The sequence below is a fragment of the Eriocheir sinensis genome, unplaced genomic scaffold (genome assembly GCF_024679095.1).
Source record: "Eriocheir sinensis breed Jianghai 21 unplaced genomic scaffold, ASM2467909v1 Scaffold687, whole genome shotgun sequence".
Lineage (NCBI taxonomy): Eukaryota > Metazoa > Arthropoda > Malacostraca > Decapoda > Varunidae > Eriocheir > Eriocheir sinensis.
In genome coordinates, this window is record NW_026112039.1 from 219,497 (window position 1) to 237,117 (window position 17,621).

Genomic DNA, 17,621 nt, shown 5'->3' on the forward strand with positions numbered 1-17,621 from the left:
GTGGGCGAGGCCAGTTTGGGGCAGGGCCAGTGTGGGGAGGGGCCAGGGCAGGTTGAGGCCAGGGGGCTGGGCCAGGGGGGCATCGGGCCAGGGAGGGGTGAGCAGCATGCACTAAGGGTCAAGTTCTTGTCCTCATCAATCCCTTGCTTCAACATTCCCACATTTCTTTGTCCATAGCACCATATGCTCAATTTTCCTTGTTTCTGCATGTCAGTAAATGTATATCTAGTAATCAGTGCTTCTCTTCCCTCCCAACAGTTCACACCCAGTAAATACCATTGAAATAACATTAAAATAACCTTGATTTACCATGATATCCATTTAGCATCAATTCCTTTGGTATGTGCTCTCTTATTCTGTGGCTCTGGGTGCAAGATGCTGTCCTTAACCCGTCCGCTGCGATTGACACGGATTTGGCCTTCCCTGGTAGCCTGGTAACATATAGTCCCAGGTCTTTCTCTGGCTCTGTGGTGGATAGTGGGGTGTTTCCCATGTGGTATTGGTGTGCTGGATATCCCTTCAGTGGTAGCCTGATAAAATATAGTTCTGTGGTGGATAGTGGGGTGTTTCCCATGTGGTATTGGTGTGCTTGATATCCCTTCCCAAGGTGCAGGACTTTACATTTTTCTTCACTGAATTGTAGCAGCCACTTTTTGTTCCATTCCTGTAGCTTGGTGAGGTCTTCTGGTAGGAAGTTCATAGTCAAGGGGTTAAAACTGGTCTGCCAGATTGGAACACAGCGATTCCCCAACAGCTGTACAATTAGATGGTCTTGAGACTGGGCTTCACTCTCCCTCCCCCCCCACACAAATTCTTCCCGTCCTCCCTCCCTCTGTCCCTTCTTCCCTGACCCTCACTCTCTCCCCTGTACTGTAGCCTCCATTTTGTGCATTTCATGTTAAAAACCTCCTTATAATGTTGAACTTAAATCTTGCATTGCTCTTTAGGTAACAGCCTGTGATGAGGGTGGTCACACTCTCCTACTCTGCGGCTTTGGTGCTGGCGTGCTCCAGCCACTGACTGACTAACCAACAAGGAGGCTTTTCTGTTCTCTCCATCTCGACAGCCGTTCATTTTCACATCACAATTTAATTCTTAGGAGTGGGTTTTCTGCTCCTCATCTCCTCTACCTTGACAGTTGTTCATTTTGATTTAGCACACATCCCATTTTTCCCTTTTTTTACGTCCTGACCTATAGCACCGGTGGGCTTTTTTTAGGGGGCGTGGTGCAGGCAAGTGTTTATAGTGGCGCCATCTGTTCTTGGCTCATGCTGCCCCCCGGAGCTCATACTTGACTCACTTGGACAGTTCTTCTAGAGTCCGGGTTGATGGGTGGTCTTCAGGACAACATGTGGGTAGTCTTGGGCCACTCGGCGGTGACTGGAAAATCCCAGGTGGTAGAAGCGGATTCGAACCCGCATCGTCCACGCTAAGCACTCAGCCACCGCCAGTTCCTTTGGGAGGCATCATGTGTTAGGGGCACGGCCTCCTGTACCTGATTCTTGTGGGTGTTTTTCATGTTCATGGTACAGAAGAAGCCTTGTCAAACTATCACTAGGCTCATAACACTACCCATGAAAGTACCCACAACAACCTCTATGATAGTCTTGTCAGTCTATCACAAGGCTCATAACACTACCCATGGAAGTACAAACACAACAACCTCTACCAAAGCCTTGTCAAATTATTACTGGGCTCATAACACTACCCATGGAAGTACCCACAACAACCTCTACCAAAGCCAAAGCTATAACTGGGCTCATAACACTACCCATGGAAACACCCACAGACACAACCCAGGACTCTCACCGCATCACAGCCGTCAAAGTAGGAGAGTCTCGGGGATTCTGTCCGGCCTGCTCCTTCTGGCTGCTGCGTGTGTGGGGTCAGTGATGCCTTGAGGGGCGAGCGGCAGGTTAGTCAGGAGTCGGAGGGGATGATGGAGGGGCTGGCCACCACCACCACCACCACCCTCACCACTGCCATCCTTGGTCAGTCTGTGCTCCTGGTCACCCTGGTACTCCACACTCCTGTTGAAAAGGTGGACTGAAATCAACACTGTACTGACTGGCCTTGTTCTGCTGATCAAGCTACACTGTGCAGGAATAGTGGTGCTCATACTGCCCTGTCTACATGTCTCCTCTGCTCCAATTTATCCTTAACTCCTTGACTGCGAATTCCTACAAGAAGACATCACCAAGCTACAGGAGGGGAGCAAAATGGCTGCTACAATGCAATGAAGAAAAATGTAAAGTCCTGCACCTTGGGAGGGGATATCCAGCACACCAATATACCACATGGGAGACACTCCACTATCCACTACAGAGGCAAAGAAAGTCTTGGGAGTATATGTTACCAGGCTACCAGTGAAGGCGACATCTGTGCCAATCTCAGCGGACGGGTTACATTTGTGGGTGTTTGTTAAGGCGAGATCCGTGCCAATCTCAGTGGATGGGTTACATTTGTGGGTGTTTGTTAAGGCAAAATCCGTGCCAATCTCAGTGGATGGGTTACATTTGTGGGTGTTTGTTAAGGCAAAATCCGTGCCAATCTCAGTGGACGGGTTACATTTGTGGGTGTTTGTTAAGGCAAAATCCGTGCCAATCTCAGCGGACGGGTTACATTTATGGGTGTTTGTTAAGTCTTGTGTTTCTGCAAGCACCACTGCCACTTCAGTCATAAAAAAAATCTGTAATCCTTCAACAGAACACATCACTGTTTGTAGGTTTGACCACTCATGAGAGCAAATGTAACTGAAAAAAAGTAGTGTGTCTCACCAATAGCATTTAACTGGTGTCTGAAAAATTTTGACTGATTTGTCATGAGTAATATACCCCTTGACTATGGATTTCCTACCAGAAGACATCACCAAGCTACGGGAATGGGACAAAAAGTGACTGCTACAATTCAATATGAAGAAAATGTAAAGTCCTGCACCTTGGGAGGGGATATCCAGCACACCAATACCACATGGGAAACACTCCACTATCCACCACAGAGGCAGAGAAAGACCTGGGACTATATGTTACCAGGCTACCAGTGAAGGGATATCCAGCACACCAATACCACATGAGAAACACTCCACTATCCACCACAGAGGCAGAGAAAGACCTGAGACTATATATTACCAGGCTACCAGTGAAGGGATATCCAGCACACCAATACCACATGAGAAACACTCCACTATCCACCACAGAGGCAGAGAAAGACCTGGGACTATATGTTACCAGGCTACCAGTGAAGGGATATCCAGCACACCAATACCACATGAGGAACACTCCACTATCCCCCACAGAGGCAGAGAAAGACGTGGGACTATATGTTACCAGGCTACCAGTGAAGGCTAAATCCATGACCATCAAAGCGGACGGGTTAAGCTAAACTTGATAAACTGAGATTTGGAGACAGGACCCCATGTGTATCATGTATATCACAACTAAGTAAATACAACTAGGTATGTACACCATTTAAAACCACAGAGCAGAGAACACCTGAGCCCGGCGACATCATTCTTTTCTTTTGTGAGTGTTTCTCACGGCAGAATAAGTGAGCATTTACACCTTTAACTTTCTGGTAATCATCAATGAGTCACTGTTGAGGAAAAAGTTAATGGATAAACATAATCCAGCGGAGAGGGAGAGAGGGAAGTGGAGAGGGAGAGGGGAGAGAGGAGGGAGAGAAAAGAAAGTGGGGAGAGAGAGGGAAGTGGGGAGGGAGAGAGAAGAAAGTGGGGAGGGAGAGAGGAAGGGAGGGAGAGAGAGGGAAGTGGGGAGGGAGAGAGGGAGATGGGGAAGGAAAGAAAGAAGTGGGGAGATAAAATGGAAAGTAGGGAGGGAGGGAGGGAGTGTAGTCTGGAGTAAGAGAGGGAGGAAGGAGGAGAGAGAGGGAAGTGGGGAGGGAGAGAGGGAACTGGGCAGGGAGAGAGGGAAGAGGGGAGGGAGAGAGGGAACTGGGCAGGGAGTGTGAGAGAGAGAGCTTGGGCAGTAGTAGTAGTAGTAGTAGTATAGTGAATCCACGAGGAACTGGTGGATTGGGGTGTTTCTGCGGGGATCTCTCCTCCCGTACCACGCTGCCACATCTCTTGTCTCCAATTGTGGGATTAGAGTCAAGGTGTTAAGTGGACCACCATTACCCTCCCTTCATTTCCTCCTCCTCCTCTCTCTCTCTCTCTCTCTCTCTCTCTCTCTCTCTCTCTCTCTCTCTCTCTCTCTCTCTCTCTCTCTCTCTCTCTTCTTCGGGGACGAGAATACAGGCTGTCTTGGTGAGCTGTTTGTCATGCACTCATGATCCAGTTTGGCGCAGACTCTTTCAATAGTTCTTTCACTAACATTAGTGGCTCTTGCTGTTCTTGCAGTTACTCTTGTGAGTGGTATGATAAATCCTCTGTTGTTTTTTCGTCTAAAAAGTACTTGTTTACATTGTAAATGAGTTCTTTCTTGCGGCTGTGCAGCCAAGGACGTGGAAAGGCAGGGAGAGGGAGGGAGGGGAGAGGCAGAGGCGGGAGCGGGCCACCCATGGGCCCACCATCTGACCCTTCCATGACCTTGAGAGAAGTGACCTGGGCCCTGGATGTGTAGAATGATAACGTTGGAATACAACCCTGTCAAGTGTCGTGGTATTTATACAAAATATTTGTTACTATCTTAAAAACGAAACAATCTCAACGCTATATGACCTTACTGGATTATCCAATTATTTAATTAAATTCATTTAAAGGTAGTAAATAGCTGACATATGAGAGGAAGCGAGAAGTGTTGAGAGTGTGTGGCAAGGTGCGGGGCGTGGCTGACCCGCACCTCTCACCCCCCATCTCCCAGTTCCTCCTGGATTGACTATAGTAGTAGAAAGTAGTATCAAAGAGTGGAGGTTGGGTAGGGAGTGTGGGGGGCAGCAGGAGCAGGAAAGGGGATGACAGAGGAAGGGGTTGGGTTTTAAATAACAACTCTACAGCATGTCACAATCCACTGCCTCCAGAACAACAAGCCAAGCCACCAAAACTCTGTGCACCTCACCACTAAAGTTATGATTTCGTTGTGGTCTAGGAAGTCCTCAGAAGCTAGCATGCCTCTACTACACACACACACACACACACACACACACACACACACACACACACACACACACACACACACACACACAGCCTTAGTGATGGAACACGGGCATCTTGTGCTGGACTGAACTCTAGTGGTGAAGTACAGAGGGTTGTATTGAAGGTAAGGCATCATGACATATTCTAAATCTTATTGTAGAGCGACATCACTCCAGCAATGTTATCACTTCCATCCCATAGCTTGTCCAAATCTACTTCCCTTCCTCTCCCTCTCTCTCAGCCATCCCATCTACTACTACTACTTTTTTTTTTACAATAAAGGAAACAGCTTAGGGGCAAAAGAAAGAAAACAATAATGAAAAAAAAGCCTACCAATCACTGCTCCTATAAAAAAGTTGAGGAGTGGCCAAAAGAAATCAATTTACTATTACTACTACTACTACTACTACTACTACTACTACTTCCACTACACAGCACTCACCCGTCCAGTCTTGAGGTGAGCTGCTTGGCCAGGAAGGGGGAGTGTGGATGGGGCAGCCGTGGCCGCCCTCGCTGTGCTGGCCTCTGCCCTGCCTGACGATGGCCTGCCCTGTATGCCGGGGCCATGGCCATCCTTGTGCCTCAGCCCCACACACCCTGAGGAGAGGAGGGCAGTGTGTGAGGGGGAGTTGCTCACTACGAGACTGCTGGGGGAGTGGACTGGCCTGACTGTTGGCTGTGTGAAGGGTACAGGCAGGAGGAGAGGGAGGAGGAGGAGGGAGAGAGGTGGGGAGGGAGGGAGAGAGGTGGGGAGGGAGAGAGAGAAGTAAGGAGAGAGGGAGGGAAAAGATGGGAGGGAGAGAAGGAAGTAAGGAGAGAGAGAGAAAAATAGAAGGGAAAGAAAGTGGGGAAGAGAGAGAGAGAGAGAGAGAGAGAGAGAGAGAGAGAGAGAGAGAGAGAGAGAGAGAGAGAGAGAGAGAGAGAGAGAGAGAGAGAGAGAGAGAGAGAGAGAGAGAGAGAGAGAGAGAGAGAGAGTAATTTTTTTGTTTGTTTTTACAATAAAGGAAGGAGATCAAGGGCAACAAAAAGAAAGTGTATAAAAAGCCCACTAATCGCTGTTCCTATAAAAGAGAGAAGTACAGACTATAGTCCAACCAAATTGGAGTTCATTTATGGTTCTGCGGGTCCTTTCTTCCTCTTTCTGCCACACAGTGCCAACACCTGTCCCTTGCTCTCACATGTAAGGTAAAGGTAACATAGGAGAGGAAGGGACAGGTGTTGGGACTGTGTGGCAGAGCGGAGGGGAGAAATGGACCCGCGGGAGCCTCCGCCCAAACGGACCAACAATTTGGTTGGACTATAGGGATGTACCGACACCAAAATTTTGACCGATACTGATACCCCAATATTTGACCGATACCGATACCTGTGCACTGATTAAATTTTTATACAACAACTCCAGCCGCTAAAGGGCAATATCAAATGTTAAGAAAAAAAGACCCACTACTCGTTGCTCCACCATAGAAGGGAAGTGTTAACACACACCCCCATGAGTTTCGACAAGGGGCGAGAGAGGAGGCGCCTCATGAGGTCTACTTGACTCAACTAGGTTAGCTTTATTAATTGCCACACATTTAGGCAGAAGACTGTGAAGAGATCCCCAGACCCTGGCAGCGTGCTCCGCTGCGGAGCGACTGTCTGACCGACTGAGGCAGGCAATTGAGGCAAATGAGGCGAGTGGAGGGGCTCCGCCAATCTCGCGCCGAAGCTACTAAACCTGTATTGTACGCGTCCGCGGTGCCAAAGGCTACACTGTATGCTAAGTATTATATACAGTACCCTCTCGAGTTTCGCGCTTGCTTCATTCCGAAGGTATGGCGCTAAGCTCGAGGATCGCGAAACTCGAGGTATTGAAATCCATGTAAGAGCGCTCATTGGTTACGACCTGTGGAAACTAAAGACTTTTTTTTTTTTTTACTCCCTTGTTATCAAAATTTTTTCGACTTTACTCCCTTGTTATCTCAAAATACGTACCTTGGTGATAGGCAGAAAATTGGAAGTGAGAACAGGTTGTTTTAAGCCGCAGTTGAAGGCGGCTGTCTCACAATTGGCTGGCAGTTCTGAAATTCTGAATACACGCTTGTGATCCACGTGGTGTCGTCTGCTAAAGTAAGGGTGGTCGCTCGCGGTCACCCGTGGGACAATTGGACAAACCTATATTTTTCTGGTAGTTTTCTGTGTTATGAAATAATCTGCTAACTCTATATGTTAAAAATCATTAAATCACTCATATCATGACTGACTTTTCAATGCCTATTGAATGTAAACCGCTGCCGCCGCCGCAAAATAGCTCGCAGAGAGGCTCAACTTGCTTACTGTTTCCATATTTCCCTCACCGCTCACAAAGATCACAAGCAGACAGACTAGAACAAAACCAGGCAAATTAATACTTTTAATGCTGTGTATTCCCACATGTGTGGTGGACAGCAGAATGACTAATTTCATCGGGGAGATATTTCGCAACACCGGCCAGTGTAGTGGACGTTCTTCTTCTTCTTTGACCTGTAACGCTTTGTATCGCTTCCTAGGTCCTCCTTCTCCACACTTTTATACTTCACAACATGCACTTAGGGCCGCTTTCACAGTCATTTTGTTTGCTTTGGTCGTTACCAATGGCGGCGATCGCCGCTATAGTATTTCTGCGTGAAACTGGTCAACGGGTGGTGGTGGCTGCGGGGTTAGCCCAGCACCGCACTAACCAAACACTTTCAACATCTCTCGCCTCGTGTGCAGCCGCCACTACCCCATCGGCCGCCCAGTTTCACGTGAAATACTAAGCGACGTCACAACATTACCAGATTGTCGTACTCAGCCGATTATATTTCCCGACATCTTACCCCTAAACTGTTTTCTGGGCTCCAATAACGAAACTCATTTATAGTTATCGTTAAAAGAGTTAGAACCTGATGTTTCCTGGCAATAGTTAGGCGTCAGAAACCAATAAATACTATGCTTGAGTACAACAATCTGGCAACGGTGAGCGGCGATCGCCGCCATTGGTAACGATCAAAACAAACAGTGACTGTGAAAGCGGCCCTAAGTTACTTAACAGTGCGCACTTATACACTTCACCCTGAGCTTAGGTGTTTTTCTGTCCTTTTCTCTCGCTGATTTTTCTGTTCTATGCCCTTTTGCTACTTTTCACTATTACTTTTCACCGTCACTGCCATGCATTACAGGTCAAAAGAAGAAGAAAAAGAGGAAACAGCACCGAGAGATCTACAATTTTCACAGACTGGAGAAAAAGTTTTCTGGACTGTGGTTCCCCAGCACGGGGTGGTCTCTCATCTTGTTAATCAAGTAGTAGGCAAAGCAGCTCTGCCAGTCCAATTTACGAGTCTCTTGGTGGGCCATCTTCCACTGCTCCTCAGCCACTGCCGTCGTCTGTTTGTTTACATGCAGCCGTGAGGTACCCACGTACCCACGCTCGTACTCACAACCGTTTTCCATTCGTAAGGACAACCAACAACTTGCTCCCGGTTGGGCATACAGGCAACCACGGTTGCCCATGGCCCCAATGGTTGGACACCGCCTTTTAAGGCAGCACACATGACGCCGACGGTAGGTAGACGTGACCCGTACATTTCAGAGCAACGCGAAACTCGTGGCAGTAATGCGCGAAACACGTGATGGTAAGAATTTAGGACTAAGCGCTAAACTAGAGGATCGCGAAACTCGGATAGCGCGAAACTCGAGAGGGTACTGTACTTGTATTGAAAGTAATATGAATCATATCGTTTAAAGTGATGAAAATTAAATCACGGAAAATTCCAAACTATGTAGTATCATGATCCTAGATAATTACATTTTTCTAATATTTTTTCAGTAATTTAGAAAATCCAATTTCTATTGAACAAAATTATATTTGCAACGAGTGACATGCGACGTACAAAACTACTTCAGGTATTGGTATCAGCAGAAAATCAGCCGATACCAATACTCATATAATGTGCCGATACCAATACTCATAAAATGTGCCGATACCACCGATACCAATACATCGGCACATCCCTAGTAAAAAGTGGCCAAAGGAGAGGTCAGAGTGCTTAAGAATGCTGCTTGCTTACCTGCCTTGCCCTGCGCCCCGGCAAGGGTTGTGCGCATCTTCTCCAGCAGCATGAAGGCCTGCCTCTGGTCGCCTTGGCTGGGGCTTCTCATCAGATGCCTGCTCTGCAGATTTCATTCTTGGCGGCTCCCTGCGCGGCCGTCCTCCACAGGGTGGGGTCACACGCCTCCCCGAACCGTGACGCCTCCTCATCTGAGCTGCTGGAGCCAGACGTGGTCCTCGGCAACACAGCTTCTTAGTCTACTTGAGGGCTCTATCACTGTGAGCGGCCTGGCAGGTGCTCACGCTCCCCTACACTGCACACCTGGGGACAAGCATTGCACTGAATGACACACCCAGAGTAATACCCCATCCTTCTCTCCTTGGCCCCACCGTGATACCTTACTAGATTTACATACTTGGCTTCTCTTATTTCAACAACACATCAGAGCTTCACACTTTTTGCTCGGACAAAGCGTACTCTTCAGCTTCTTTTCCAACTATTATCCATGGAAATGGCTGAACAGGAGTCAAGTGGAGGAATGCTCCTGTTATGTGGCGTTAGGTCTAATTAGATTATTATTATTATTATTATTATTATTATTATTATTATTATTATTATTATCAATATCATTATCATCATCATTATTACTGAGATTTATGAAATGGATCAGAATACCTAAAATAATAAAAAAAAACACCTACATAATATAACCTAACTTGACCCAACCTAACTAAAGCATATCTAACATAACTATGACCTAATATAACCTAGCCCCCTGTTGCCATGTGCTAGGCCGCACTCTTATACTTTATACTGTTATACATCAATATTTTGCAGTTTCTTTAGTTTTCTGTAAGGTATTAACCCTTTCACGCACCAAAAGATTAATAAGTTTCTCTTTCCACTGCGACATCCGTCTGGGGCTCCCCAGGGGGCTTTGCGGAATGGCCTGACTGTGCGGCGAAAAAAAAATTCATGTTGTCAATTTCAGCCACGGGTATTCTTTTTTTCCTGGCATTATTATACATCGTTCATTTTGGAAGAGATTATTCTGCCTTATGAAGGAAAAAATATCAAGAAATGCAAATAAATAGCAAAGTTTACCAACTTCGAAAAAAAAAATTGATTAAAGAAAAATAATAAATGCTTATGTTCATCACCTCGTAGCTCAAAACTTCTTGACACGACTTTTTATGATTTACATGCCAATAAAAGAGAATTATTTTTATGAGGATTCCAGTGCTATTATTGGAATTTTCGTACGACCAGTAATTCTTGAGAAAATGGAGGAAAACTTTATTTTTCTATCTCTTCTGTTCTCTCCAGTAGAAGAAACAGCTCAAGGGCAGCAAACACAACACAACGGGCAGGTCAAGGCGGTCAAAATAGAAGTCAATTTTGTCTGGAATGGAGTTTTGATAATAATAACAAACATAACTATTAGCGCACCGCACTTATTTGCTGTCTGGAACAACTTCGCCAGACGCAATAATAATCATGATAAATAACACTAAGTCTCTCCCTGACACTCTCTGCTGGAGTTTTTTTTCACTGTTTCCACCATCACCATCATAATCATCATCATGCTCTGTACAAGTGTGTCTCAAATTCTCTTTACTTGATAGTTTCTTAGCCAGATTTTCTACTAGTAACAGTTACTTGTCCCTACGAAAATAAAACAAAATATCGTATCACGGCATGATCACTTTACATCGGAAGTAAGAATAAATTTCACCAAACTGTAATCCAGGCTTACCAGGCTCCAGAGACAATTTAAAGGGGCAACAGTCTGCGCTCACAGGCTGCCTGCTGAGAGGCAACTCAGCCACGGGCAATTATCACATCAAATCCAACGGCACGAGAGAGTTGACCATTAGTTTATTTTATAGGTCTAGCTTGGATCTTTGATTCAAAAAATTTTGACGCAATTTTGAACGATACTTTATTTTTGGCGATTTTTTAAAAAGTTTTTTGACGCGTTTCGAGTCAAAAGCTCAGATGTAGACGATTCCATTTTGACGGGAATGGCATCATGGTGCGTGAAAGGATTAATTACTGCACTGCACTAGAGTAATATAATACCGTACAACACATAAAATAATGCAAGAATTAGCCTCATGCGAGATGGCTGCCCTTATTTCCATATCAGGCTCCATCCCACATGAGGTTAACTCTGACATTATGTGTTGTATCATTACTCTCAATGCAGCGCAGTAACTACTAACTAATGACTTTTGGAAAATTGAATACCAAAATAATGATGTATAAAGTTAATGACCGCAGCCTAGCTCATCGTATTTTGGCAGCGGAGGGTCAGGTTAGATTATATTAGATTCTGATTTGTCAAATTTGTTAAGTTCAATTGTGTACAATAAATATGTGATACACCATTGCTGACCATGGCAGAAGAGGAAGCGACGGTCATCATCCTATTTTACGAGAGGGCTGCCTTTAGTGCCATATTAGCAGAAAAATTACACTAACACTAAGGAGCGGCAATAAAGGAAATATTGGCTGTTGTTGAAAAAGGGTCAGCCACCTCTTGCTGTGTTAAAAACATTATGGATGCTTTTTTTGTCCCTGAATGCAATGAAGTAAAGAATGACTTTCAGTTATTAGAAGAAATTTTGATATAACAATGCAAAACATGAAAACACGGGGGGGGGGCGTTAGGTAGGTTGTTAAGTTAGATTAGTTTAACACGTTTTGTGCAGCGCGGCTGACTACCCTTCACCCTTCACATATTCCAGAGTATAAAATATGGATAGATGGATGTTCTACGGCCACTCAGCGTCATCTGCAGAGAATGACAATGACCCCGATGATGATGCAAGTTTGGATGATTCATCTGATTCAACCTCCAGGACAGAAATGATATCAGTAATGAAGGCAGCAAGGTGGCTTCAAAGATAGCATAAAAGGTGACCACTTTTTGTCAGGTGTGTGAGGGAAACCCATACATGTGTGTCTCATGTTTTGCCACCAAGCATGCTTGAAATGGAACTGGCATTGTATAGCTTATAAATTATTTACCCCAAACACACAACACATCACATGCCAAACAACCTGTATTGCTGGCCGGGCTTTATATAACCAGCCACCTAAAACATTAAAGAAACAACTCCCTAGTAGAACACACGCCCCGCCTTGACTCTCACCACACACCTGTACACCCAACACCTGCCCCAACACTCTCACAGCCACCAACACCTGCCCCAACACCTGCCCCAACACTCACACAGCCCCCAACACCTGCCCCAACACTCACACAGCCCCCAACACCTGCCACAGTGCCTATGACTCACCTGTCACCAGTAATAATAGGAGGATGCGGCGGAACGTGACACCGCCCCGGCGGCCGAGAGGTAAACAAACACTTTTTTCCCTCCTCAACACCTTAAGCGGCTTACTTAAGGGCTGCCATTGTCTGTGAAGTCTCGTACGCAGCTGCTGTAGGCTGGAGCACTGTATCAATACTCGGATATAGCGTAAAATACCTGCAATGATGAGGATGCTGGATTCAAGATAGTTAAAGGCGGCCTTGAACCTGATATTGACGTCACAGGTGACTTGGGGTTCCTTGCCTTTGTAACGGGGCAGATGCTGAGAAAGAAAAAGAAAAATCAGAACACACAGACAATATCCTGCGTGTATATGAAATGCCAGAATTATTTTCTCTTTCCTACACTCCCACATTACCATCTGCGTGTAAAGGCGGACACACACTATGCGACAAGGAGACTATAGAACAGGAGAGGGGGCCTCTATGGGAGACCGTGGGCAGGGTGGTAGTAGTAATAGTAGTTTTCCTTTTTCTTTCATTCTTTTTTCTCTTATTGTCCAAAACTTGTGTACTGTTGTTTTCGTTTGTTCGGTGTTCATTTTCAAATAAAAATTTTCCAATGGTGTCGTCCTCTTAAAATTCTTCCTCGCAAGGCTGTTGCAGCCTCACGCACTTTACTCTTTCCTCTGCACAGGCCGGGCACCAGAGCAGGAAGTGTTGCAGGTCTTCGTGTTCAGCCTCACACATGTCACACTTGGTTTCCTCTTGCCGGTGTCTGTTTCTGTCTTTTAGTTGCATGTTGTTTGTCACGCATCTGAATAGCACTTCTGAGGCTTCGTTGTTGGTGTATACCTCCTCTTGTCCTCCCAACTCCAGTCTCCATTTTCTATATATCTTAAGGCTTGCTTTCTCATCCATTTGCCTCTTCCACTCTCTTGTATCCACCTCTCTCATTCTCTGCCTAATACTCTAATTTGTCTCATTCCTCACACTCACACTCAGTCCCTCTGTTGCTCTCAGTCCATTCAACAAGTCTTTCACCCACCTACTCTGTCTCTTCTCTATCACCTCCTCTCCCACCCTTCTCACCAAATCGTTTCCTTCCACAAGAACATACTTTAGGTACTTCCACTGTCCCTCCCTTATCCTGTTTTTAACACAGGAGCTTAATATTTCCCCCCTGAGTGTTGCTTCCTGTGCATACATTGGTGCCCTCAAAATCTTCCTGTACACCCCATTCTCTATCCTCTGCAACTTTTTCATGTCTGTCTTTGTGATATTTATTATATTTACCCCGTACAGGATGGATGGCAGTGCAACATTTGGTTCTGCCTGATCTTGATCTTGATGTCACAAGGGGCTCGGGATTTCTCCCCAGCCAGGGGCGGTATACACAAACGTTCTTAGCATCGCTAAATGCACTTAACGGCAAAGAATCGTTAAGTTTTCTACTTAAAATGGCGCTGGGCCGCTTAGCGCTGAAGCTGGAGCACTTAGCGGGCGGAAAATTTAAGGCGGGGAAGGGGCTCCCATAACACCGTTAAAAAGGCATAAGTATTGCAACATGGTGGATTACAGCGGGAGGAGAGGCATCACCTCCGAACATATCGGCCTCGTCAAGACGAATTGGAGGCGTGTAATGATTTGAAACTCATCCTGAAATATCTGTGGACTGTGCTGACCGTGCTGAGATGAGTGGTTCGGCGAGGCGGACCTTGGAAACACCTACATGGCCATCACGACTGAAGTGGTGTTCGCTGACAGGTAAAATGCAGGTGCAACCTTCACAGACTGACAGAGATTGAGTGATAACAGACACTGGAGACCCTCCAAGCGATGGCTGGTGACCGCCTGCCACCATCCACAGGCTGTCACACAAGGAGCCCTGGGAGTAACCTTGCTGGAAGCCCCGCGGGCCGCGGTGTGTGGCTGGCGTTATACAGCCCCCAGCCATCGCCTGGAGGGCATCCAGTGTCTGTTATCACTCACCTTAGGTAGTCTGTGAAGGTTCAGTCATCACCATGGTGCACATTAGGGTGACACTTAAATTCGAATATTCGATTTTCTACTGGGACGGGCGGCCAAATTGTGAGGTTCCGACCAGAAGCAACGTGTGTAAAATATTTTTTAAAAATATTAATATCAAGAGGTCGCTCAAGGAGGTCAAAATTTGGAATAATTGTGTCAAAATCCTTATTTTTGCAAATATCGTTCAAAGTGTGTGATGTTGAGAGAATCTAATGCAAGATTCAAATATGATAGTATTCCAGATAATATTGCATATTGTATAATATACCTTCTATAATAATTGTTAATTCAAACATCAAACCTGGCACGAACATAATAACTCGTATAAAACGCGTAGTAAGTCGCGTACGGTACACGTTCAATTCTTGTATGTTTTGGGGCAGTGTTGAGTGACAAGTGTGCCCTGCTGTGCAGCTGTTGTTCAGTCAGCTACACGCGTCACTGCGGGACGGTTGTTGCACAGCGTGCGCTCCACTGCCTTAGCCTACTGTTTTCTTTTCACCGTGGCAATGGCATCTACAAGATCTAAGACCGAGGTTTATTTACTTGGCTCGTTGGAGCACTCCATCACTGGAACTAAGCTGCCGTCAAAGAAGCAGGTGCTGCAGGTGTTCCTATATCACCATCTGCAACAGAGAAAGACCAAGAACGACGCAGCAGTGGATACTATGGCAGTGGTGGAAGAATTCTGGAAGCGCGCTCGAATTCCTATGCAGAAGCCGCAGCGAGCAAGAGAAAATATCATCCGTTTGTATGAGAAATGGGTGGCACTGAAAAAGAACAAGAACAGAGCAACAGCGACCCAAAAGGCGAATGAGCGAAAGTTCGTCGACTCGCTCGAAAATCTTTTCGACATTGCTCACGCAAATGCGATGTCGATGATCACGCTGGAAGAAGATCGGGAGTTTTTGAAGGCTCAGAGGGAGGAAGGAAGGCGAGGGTCGATGATTTCAAGGGACATGTCCCTGGCAAAGCAAGAGTCTCGACGCAAGAAACGAAAAGAAGAGGAGCAACGCCGTGTGACAAAGGCTCTTCAAGAGCAAGAGAAGGTGGATGAAACGGCCGAACTTTCATCGAGCTCAAGTTCAACGTGCTCCCCAAAACGACCATTTGATGAAGGCGCTGGTCCATCTGCGTCCCAGATGCCCCCGTCTAAGCGTCCGCGATCGTCGAAGAAGGTACTGGACAGTCACTTGTCTGCCGCATTGGATCGGACCTTGACTTCCGACCGTGACGCAGTTCACCTCATCAGTGCTGCTGCTCGAAGCCTCGGACACGATCCCAACCAACTCGTGATAAATCGTGAGTCCTTCCGACGGGATCGGCGAAAATTCCGCGCTGTAGCGGCTGCGGAGATCAAGAAATCCTTCAAGCCGTCCGTTCCGCTCACTGTTCATTGGGATGGTAAGATCATCCCCACAGCGGATGGAGGCCCAGCCGTCGACCGTCTTCCAGTACTGGTTTCCGGAGACGGAGTGGAAAAGCTCCTCGCCGCCTAGTCTCCCCAATGGAACCGGACAGGCCGCTGCTCACGCCATTATAACAACACTCGAAGATTGGGGAGTTGAGAATCGGTTGTTCTCCTTGACACCACCGCTTCTAACACTGGTTTGTCAGCAGGGCATGTTCCATTGTAGAGCAACGACTAGGCGTGATGTCCTCCACCTTGCCTGTCGCCACCACATTTACGAATTAATCTGTGAGAAGGCGTTCTTCACTTGCTTTGGACCCTCTAGCGGTCCTGAAATTCAACTTTCAAAAGGTTCAAAGGAAAGTGGAATACTTGGACAGGACGACACCGAAGGCAATGGAGATGGACAAAATGTCACAAAACCTCCGTGAGCGACGTGATGATCTGTTGGTGGAGTTTCAGCGCCTCCTCGACGGGCAGCACCCACGAGACGATTACCGTGAGTTACTTGAACTTTCAATCATCGTCCTTGGTGGCCAGCCGAAGCGAGGCATCCGTATCACCCGCCCTGGTGCTCTACATCGTTCACGATGGATGGCAAAAATCATTTATGCGGTGAAGGTGTTCTTGTTCCGTGACCAAGATAAATTCCAGCTAACACGAGCGGAGCTTTCAAGGATCAAGCGGTTCGTAGAGTTCAGCGTCTCCACCTATGTGGCCCCCTGGTACAAGGCTCCATGCCCAACGTCAGCTCCGGCTCAGGACCTAGCCCTACTGAAAAGCCTGCTGGCCTACCCGGATACGGATGTGGCGAAAGCCACATCTGCGACATTGGGGCGCCACCTGTGGTATTTAAGTGAGCGGTTGGTAGCTCTGGCGTTCTTCGACGACAACGTTAGCCTAGCGACAAAACGAGATATGGTGAAGGCCTCCAAGGAGCAAGAAGGTTCAGAGGACCCTCCACGTCGAGCCACAGTTGACACCAGAGAAGCCACCTTCACCAATAAGACTATCGCGGACTTCGTGACAACAGGATCAATGAAGCTGTTGCAGCTCATGAGCATCGATATGACCTTTCTCGCCAGTGACCCTGCTGCCTGGAACAAGGATCCGGCCTACTTGGATGCCCAACGCCGCATCAGAGCCCTTCGAGTTGTCAACGACTTCGCGGAGCGCGGAGTTGCTATGATGCAGACATATAACTTGGCCCTAACCAAGGATGAAGGACAAAAGCAGTATCTGTTACAAGTTGTAGAGGCGCACCGAAGGTCCTTCCCTACCGTCAGCAGGTCTTGCGAGACCCAAACTAGGCGACAATGAGTGTGAGATTGACGCCCATGACACCCCCGCCCTTTGAGCGGCTAATACTCATTACACAGAATGAGGGGGACCTAGAAAGGAATGACCTTCAAGCTCGAACAATTGGTACTGAACATAGAACAATCGCCATATCCTAATATTTAAACACGATAACTGAACACGAAACATATTTAACAAATATACGGGGAAAAAAATCAGAAAAAATATCACAATTTTACACCTCACTGAGCGACCTCTAAATATCAATATTTTTAAAAAATATTTAATGCACGTCATTTTTGGTCGAAACCTCACAATTCGGCCGCCCGTCCCAGTAGAAATTCTAAAAAAAAAATTTTACACTAAAATAAGTGTCACCCTAGTGCACATGTATCTTACCTGTGATCAACACCGGCAGCCACAGACTCCTGCCCAAGGAACGAACACAGGTGAGCCAATATT

General features: G+C 46.6%; 1 long non-coding RNA gene across 1 annotated transcript in view; it reads right to left on the bottom strand.

Annotated features, from left to right (window-relative positions):
* LOC126993844 (uncharacterized) overlaps window positions 1–9,256 on the bottom strand; it is a 28,553-nt gene extending 19,297 nt beyond the window's left edge. Inside the window, exons 1-3 of the long non-coding RNA XR_007748337.1 lie at window positions 9,157–9,256; window positions 5,532–5,686; window positions 1,810–2,030 (exon numbers count right to left, since the gene is read on the bottom strand). This is a non-coding gene — a long non-coding RNA (uncharacterized LOC126993844). The remainder of the gene's footprint in view (window positions 1–1,809; window positions 2,031–5,531; window positions 5,687–9,156) is intronic.
* Between the last annotated feature and the right edge of the window lie 8,365 nt (window positions 9,257–17,621).